The sequence below is a fragment of the Cynara cardunculus genome, assembly GCF_001531365.2.
Source record: "Cynara cardunculus var. scolymus isolate 2C chromosome LG 12, CcrdV1, whole genome shotgun sequence".
Lineage (NCBI taxonomy): Eukaryota > Viridiplantae > Streptophyta > Magnoliopsida > Asterales > Asteraceae > Cynara > Cynara cardunculus.
Genome location: NC_037539.1, coordinates 16,480,670 through 16,488,368, shown reverse-complemented (window position 1 = coordinate 16,488,368; position 7,699 = coordinate 16,480,670).

Below are 7,699 nucleotides of genomic sequence, written 5' to 3'. Positions count from 1 at the left end.
TGTGCAATCCTCTTGATTCTTCAGAGAAAAATCCTTCTAAATATAGTATGTGTGTCTTTTCTTCCCAAAAATTTCTATTTATACCCAACACAAAAAGGAGGAGAGGTGGTAGGCGGCTTAACTAGCCGACCTCCTCCCTTTTATTTAAAATAAATAAACTTTTACTTTTAAAACATAAATATTACATACATACACATATATCCGTACATATATATATATATATATTTACTTTAAATAACAACCAGAATATTACAGATTGTCTCCAGAAATTCGGGGAAACATTACCTCGGCCAATCCAAAGACTCTTCAGGAGGCAATAGACATTGCCACCAAGCTCACGAATAATGCTATTCGATCTGGATGATTAGCTAAGGGAAAGAGAAAGATGGAGGAGCATGGGGATCGAAGAGTTGGGGGAAAATTTGACGGGAGCAGGAGGGTAGTAAGGAATTTTGGGGCACAGACGCAGGTAGTAAGGCAAGGAGAGACGGCTAGGTGCAATAAATGCAAATATCTGCATCAGGGAAATTGCATCATTTGTCAAAGATGTCATCTAGGGGGTCACACAGCAAAGGATTGCCGGAGACGATTATGTTTCGATTGTGGGAGTCCAGATCACGTGAGGAATGTTTGTCCAAAGAGGAAATCAGGAGTAAATGCAAGCCAAACCCGGCTGGTCAGTCCCGGAAACCCAGGAAGTCAGGCATGGGGCAGAGCATTTGAGATCGGAGCCAGAGAAGTTAGAGAGGATCCCAACGTGGTTTCAGGTACGTTTCTTCTGAATAATGAATTTGCATCAGTCCTATTTGACTCAGGCGTAGATAGAAGTTTTGTGTCACTGGACTTTAAGTAGAAGATTAACCTAAAGTCCCAGAGGTTTAAAGAAGCCTCTGTAATTGAGTTTGCCAATGGTCAAGAATTCAAGACTAAAAACATAATTATGAATTGCATTCTGAGCTTAGCTAATAAGGACAGGTCAGATCGAAATGTTAAGATGGTATCCTGCATGAAGATGCGAAAGTATCTGAAAAAGAATTACACTGCATTTCTGGCACATGTGATTGACAGGAAAGTCAAGGTGAAAAGTATTGAGAATTTTCCTGTAGTTCGAGAGTTCTTTGATGTATTTCCTAAGGATTTACCAGGTCTACCCCCGCAAAGGCAAGTTGAATTCGGTATCGACTTAATTTCTGGAGCTGCCCCAGTGGCAAGGGCACCATATCATTTGGCACCATCGGAGATGCAAGAAATATCAACCCAACTCCAAGAGTTATTAGATGGGGTGCACCGGTTCTATTCGTTAAAAAGAAAGATGGGTCAATGCAAATGTGCATTAATTATAGGGAGCTTAATAAGTTGACCATCAAGAATAGATACCCTCTTCCTAGAATCGATGATCTGTTTGATCAACTCCAAGGTGCGGTTTATTTTTCCAAGATTGATCTACGATCCGGATATCACCAAGTGAGAGTTCGGGAAGAGGTCATTCCCAAAACAGCCTTTAGGACCCGGTACGGTCATTACGAATTTATGGTTATGCCATTCGGGCTAACCAATGCACCGGCTGTCTTTATGGATCTAATGAACAGAGTCTGCCGACCCTATTTGGATAAATTCGTAATCGTTTTCATAGACGATATATTGATATATTCACAAAGCAAGGAGGATTATGAGCAACACCTGAGGATAATATTGTAGCTACTTCGAAAAGAGAAATTGTACGCAAAATTCTCCAAATGCGTATTTTAGATACGAGAAGTACAATTTCTTGGTCACATAGTTAATGAAAAAGGAATTCAGGTAAATCCTGCCAAGATCGAGGCTGTTAAGAATTGGAAAGCCCCAAGAACCCAACCGAGGTCTGACAATTTCTTGGTTTGGCAGGTTATTATCGAAAATTCATCGCAAACTTTTAAAAAATCGCACAACCACTCACGGCCTTAACCCAAAAAGACAAGAAATTTATTTGGGGTGAGAAACAAGAGGAAGCATTCGAGACTCTCAAGCAGAAACTATGTAATGCACCTATTTTATCCTTACTAGAGGGTTCGAAAAAGTTTATAGTCTATTGTGATGCATCGCATCAAGGCTTGGGATGCGTATTGATGCAAAAAGATAAGGTCATTGCATATGCCTCAAGACAACTTAAATTTTTGAGAAGAATTATACTATGCATGACCTTGAATTGGGAGCAATAGTATTTGCACTTAAGATATGGAGGCACTATCTTTACGGCACCAAATGCACCATTTTCACTGAACATAAAAGCCTTCAACAAATATTTGATCAAAAGATGCTGAATATGAGGCAACGGAGGTGGGTTGAACTTCTCAACGATTACGATTGTGAAATTAAGTATCACCCAGGGAAAGCTAACGTGGTAGCGGACGCCTTAAGCAGAAAAGAAAAAGTGAAACCGTCAAGAGTACGAGCCATGGGATTGTTGGTTCAAACGAATCTAAAAACGCAAATTCTTGAAGCTTAAGAAGAGGCGTTGAAACCAGAGAACCTAAAGAACGAAACCCTGCATCACCTAGAAAAGGAATTCGAAACTCGAGAAGATGGGGTGCGTTACTTCAGAGAAAGAGTTTGGATACTAAAGAGTAACAATCTCCGGTCAATGATCTTAGAGGAAGCACATCGTTCAAGATACTCAATTYATCCAGGAACCGATAAGATGTACAAAGAGCTAAGAGATTACTACTGGTGGCCAGGAATGAAGAAGGACATTGCTTTGTATGTAAGTCAGTGTATAACCTGTGCAAGAGTAAAAGCTGAACATCAGAAACCATCTGGTCTTTTTCAGCAACCAGAGATTCCCCAATGTAAATGGGATCAGATATCAATGGATTTCGTTACAAAGTTACCAAGAACGAGGAAGGGATACGACTCAATATGGGTCATAATGGACAGACTTATGAAATCTGCACATTTCCTACCTATTCGAGAAGACTTTAGTACGGAAAGGCATGCACAATTATATATCAATGAAATCGTATCATGACATAGAGTACCTATTTCTATAATATCAGACAGAGATGGTCGTTTTACTTCACAATTATGGCAATCATTCAAAAGGCACTAGGCACAAGGCTGGACTTGAGCACTTCCTATCATCCTCGGATGGATGGGTAAACGGAAAGGACAATCCAAATGCTGGAGGATATGTTACGAGCCTGTGTAATAGACTTTGGGGGCAGTTGGGATATTCATCTGCCATTGATTGAATTATCCTATAACAATGGATATCACACCAGTATCCAGTGCGCACCATATGAAGCCTTGTATGGGCGTAAGTGCAGATCACCACTCAGCTGGTTGGAAGTTGGTGACAGGCAGCTGATTAAACCTGATATTCTTCAGGAGACAGTCGACAAAATCTCAATCATCCAAGAAAGACTTAAAGCTGCGAGAGACCATCAGAAGAGCTACGCGATAACCGAAGGAAACCATTGGAATTTCAAGTGGGTGATAAAGTCCTTTTAAAGGTATCTCCATGGAAAGGGATTGTACGCTTCGGAAAGAAAGAAAAATTTAGCCCAAGATATATTGGTCCATTTAAAATACTTGAAAGAGTGGGATCGGTTGCATACAAACTAAGCTTACCCCCATAGTTGAGTGCCATCCATGATACATTTCATGTATCAAACCTTACGAAATGTTTAGCCGACGAAACATTGGTCTCACCCTTGGAAGACATTCAAATTAACAAACGGTTACGTTTCGTTGAGGAGCCGGTCGAAATTCTTGATAGTAAAGTCAGACAATTGAGGCGCAGCAAGATTCCAATTGTGAAAGTTCATTGGAACTCCAAGCATGGACCGGAATATACGTGGGAAAGAGAATATTTCATGAAAAGCAAGTATCCCCACTTATTCTCGAACAAGTCATGATCTGAATTTGACGCATAAATTTTGGGACGAAATTTTTCTGGCTTGGGGAGACTGTGACAATCCATCATTTTGGAATTTCAGGTTAGCACCTTATTTTAGCATTTTTATCGAGAATTAAGTCTTTCTAGGATCTAACTATGATGATTAGAGATCATCTTGCTTAATTCCCATGATTAGTTCGTAAGATCACGTTTCGATGGGTAACCGACAAAGTTAACTTGTGCAATGACAAATAGTTTAGAAATGCTCCAAGTAAAATAAAGCTGATATTATAAGTTTTATATTTAAAAATTAAAATTTCCAAAGTTCCATTTTATTGGCCAATTATTTTATTAAAGGGCGGAAATCTAAAATCTAATATCAAGTTGTTATGTTTGAGTAAATTGTAGTGGGGTATTATTATTTAGAAAAATAAAAATTTATTGGGCTTGGGCCTTTAGAGGCCAGCCCATTTTATCTTTAAAAATCCTCATATAAATACCCCTCATTCTTTGAAAAACTCTCATTTCCAAATTCTCAGCTTAAATCTTTCATCTCTCTCTAAACTCAATCACTCTCCAGCCGATTTCTTCATCTCGCAAGCTTTAAGGATTCTGTGGTTCTTAATGAATATTCAAGATTTTAAGAAAATGTACGATTTGAGCTATCCTACTTTCATAAAATTTCAAAAGTTTTCATCCTTCTTCACCTACTCGATCCTTTAGTAAATTTATGAGAATTAAAGAGGGGAGATTGTTCATCAAAGACCTGCAAATGTCTTCAAAAGGGTGATAATCTGTGATCCATGTTCTTTAATCTTTACGAAAGTAGGAGAGAGTCCTTGCATGTGAGGTCTGATCATATTTTAAGTATGGTAGGATCTTGCATGCATCTTTAATCAGATTTATTAATTTTTAAAACTCGATGGAATCGGGAAAATTCATTTTTTGGAGATTAATATTAGTTGTTAGCTTGAAATCATAGTTTAAAACCTTGGAAAAATGAACTCAAGTTGGTAGGGTATTTTTGGAGAGACTCAAACCCACTAAAAAATTCTTGATTTTGGAAATTGGTGGCTGTCATCATTGTTTTGGATGACGTAAATTGTTGTCATAATGAGGACTTTTGGAAGGTTCCTTTTTAAAAATAAATAATAAAATATCGGCTTTGATTTATATATAAAAAAAAAGGAAACCTGATGGCATTGCATGGAAAGTAACTTTGCTTTATCTTGAGCAAGAAACCTTTAAGTAAATTAAGCGCTGGTTGTTGGTCTGTTTAGGAAGGTCGGGCGAGCATTGAAAGATTCTAAGGGCAACCTCTGGATATTCATCATCAAACTAGTGAGTTCTTACGGCCCCACTTTTACTGCTTTTTGTTTGTTTTATGGGGGAAAAGCATGAGATTGAGCAAACTATGCATGTTTATTTTATGTGAAACCTTGGGACTAAAGAACTGTTCAGTTGATGCTTTGCTCAGAACCTTGGGACTAAAGAACTGTTTAGTAAAGATTTGTTATTTTGAATGTTTTGCACTATAACATAAATGCTAAATTGATCTACTTGAGACTATGTTTACAAATAAAGTCCCCGTCCGTAAACGCTACTTGTTAACTCGGGCATGCCCCCGGGACGTGGTAATTGTGGATAGCCGCTATTGTGTTGACAGTCCCACCCAGAAAGGGGTGCACATTACCTATTTTGCTGGTCTAATCATGTGGAACTTGGACCACCGCTGAATTAGTACTACTACAAACTGTGGGACCTAAGTGAGTGAACGGGTTACTTATGGTCGTTGGTAAAATAATGGGGCACATTGGTCAGGATAGGCTCAGTAGCGTCTCAAGTTTCAACATTGTGGTAGATTTACATTTATTAAGTGCAAAAGTTGTGTAGAAGTTTGCTAGTAAATGATTTATGCATTGAAATGATTTGTGCATATGAAAACCCGTGAACTCACCAACTCTTTGTAGTTGACCTCGTTTTATTTCTTCATGCTTTTCAGGTTTTAAGTAAGGTTGGTTGAATTTTGGGAGCTTATGCATGGCAAGATCGATTAAATCCGAAATTGAAGTATTTTGAGAAAAGTTATATACATTCTAATTTCGGTTATGTCAATCAATTTGATTTGTTTTTGCACAACTCGGAATGGTGTTATTTATTAACTGTTGCTATGATTCGCTTGCCTGTTACATCTTGTGTTTCCGCTTTAGCGGGGTGTGACACTGATGAGACTAATTATGACCTAGTTAGTGTCACGTTGACCCAATTGGACTTATCAAGGAGAAATATGCCCATTATATCTACAAAAACCAAATGGACCCGTTAAGGATCATTAAGACCCATTCTACAACAATTACTCCCATTAACTTCTGATTAGACCAATTATGACGCATTGAGTATCATTATAACTCAATTAGACTCAAATAGGAGAAATAAGCCCATTATACGCATTAAGGTCCGACCAAACTAAATATGACCAAATTAGTGTCATTTTTAGTGAATTACACTCCTTATGCAGAAATGGGCCTTTTAAATCCATTTTGGTCTAATCAAATTGGTTAATGATCTACTTGGTGTCATTTTAAATAAATTGACTCGATCAAAAGAAATAGGCCTATTATACCCACTAAGGTCCAAATGGACCCATTAAGGACCCATGAAGGACCCTTAAGACCCAGTCTCACTCGATTAGTCACATTAACATCTAGTTAGACTAATTATGACTCATTTAGTGCCATCTTGACCCAATGAGACTCCTTATGAAAAAATGGGCTAATTGAACCCTACCCGGTCTAATGGGACTAATTATGACCTAGTTAGTGTCATTTTGACCCAGTGGGACTTCTCAAGGAGAAATGGGACCATCATATTCACTAACAACAAATGGATTCATTAAGGTCCATTAAACCGCTTAGGAGCTAATGAGACTAATTAAGACATAGTTAGTGTCGTTTAGACCCAAATTGACTTATTAAGGAGAAATGGACTCATTGTACCTCAATTACTCCCATTTATCTCTTATTAGACTAATTATGACCCATTTAGTACCATTATAGCTTAATTAGACTCAAATAGGAGAAATAATCTCATTATACAGATTAAGGCCTGATCAAACTAAGTATGACCAAATTAGTGTCATTTTGTGTCAATTAGACTCCTCTTATGCAGAAATGGGCCTATAAACCCATTAGGATCTAATCAAATTAGTTATGACCCATTTAGTGTCATTTTGATCAAATTGACTCAAATAAAAGTAACAGACCCGTGTTATACCCATTAAGGTCCAAATGGACCCGTTAAGGAGCCTTAAGACCCATTCTAACTCAATTAGTCACATTAACGTCTAATTACACTAAATATGACCGATTTAGTGTCTTCTTGACCCAATTAGACTCCTAGTGAAAAAATGCGCTAAGTAAACCCTATACGGTCTGATGAGACTAATTATGACCTAGTTAGTGTCACGTTGACCCAATTGGACTTATCAAGGAGAAATATGCCCATTATATCCACAAACACCAAATGGACCCGTTAAGGATCATTAAGACCCATTCTACCACAATTACTTCCATTAACTTATGATTAGATCAATTATGACGCATTGAGTATCATTATTGTTGATCCTCTCTCTCAGTGATTTGATGATAATCCCTTTTACCTTTCGATGTATTTTTGTGTTTCTGTACTTTCAGTTCTAGCGATCAATACACTGAGCATGTTCAGTGATCACTGAAGAACTCGCTTTGTAATTCATTCAGAGACAACGATACTTCAAGAAAACAACACTCACACCAAAGATCCTTCAGCAAACGTCGAAGACTGAAA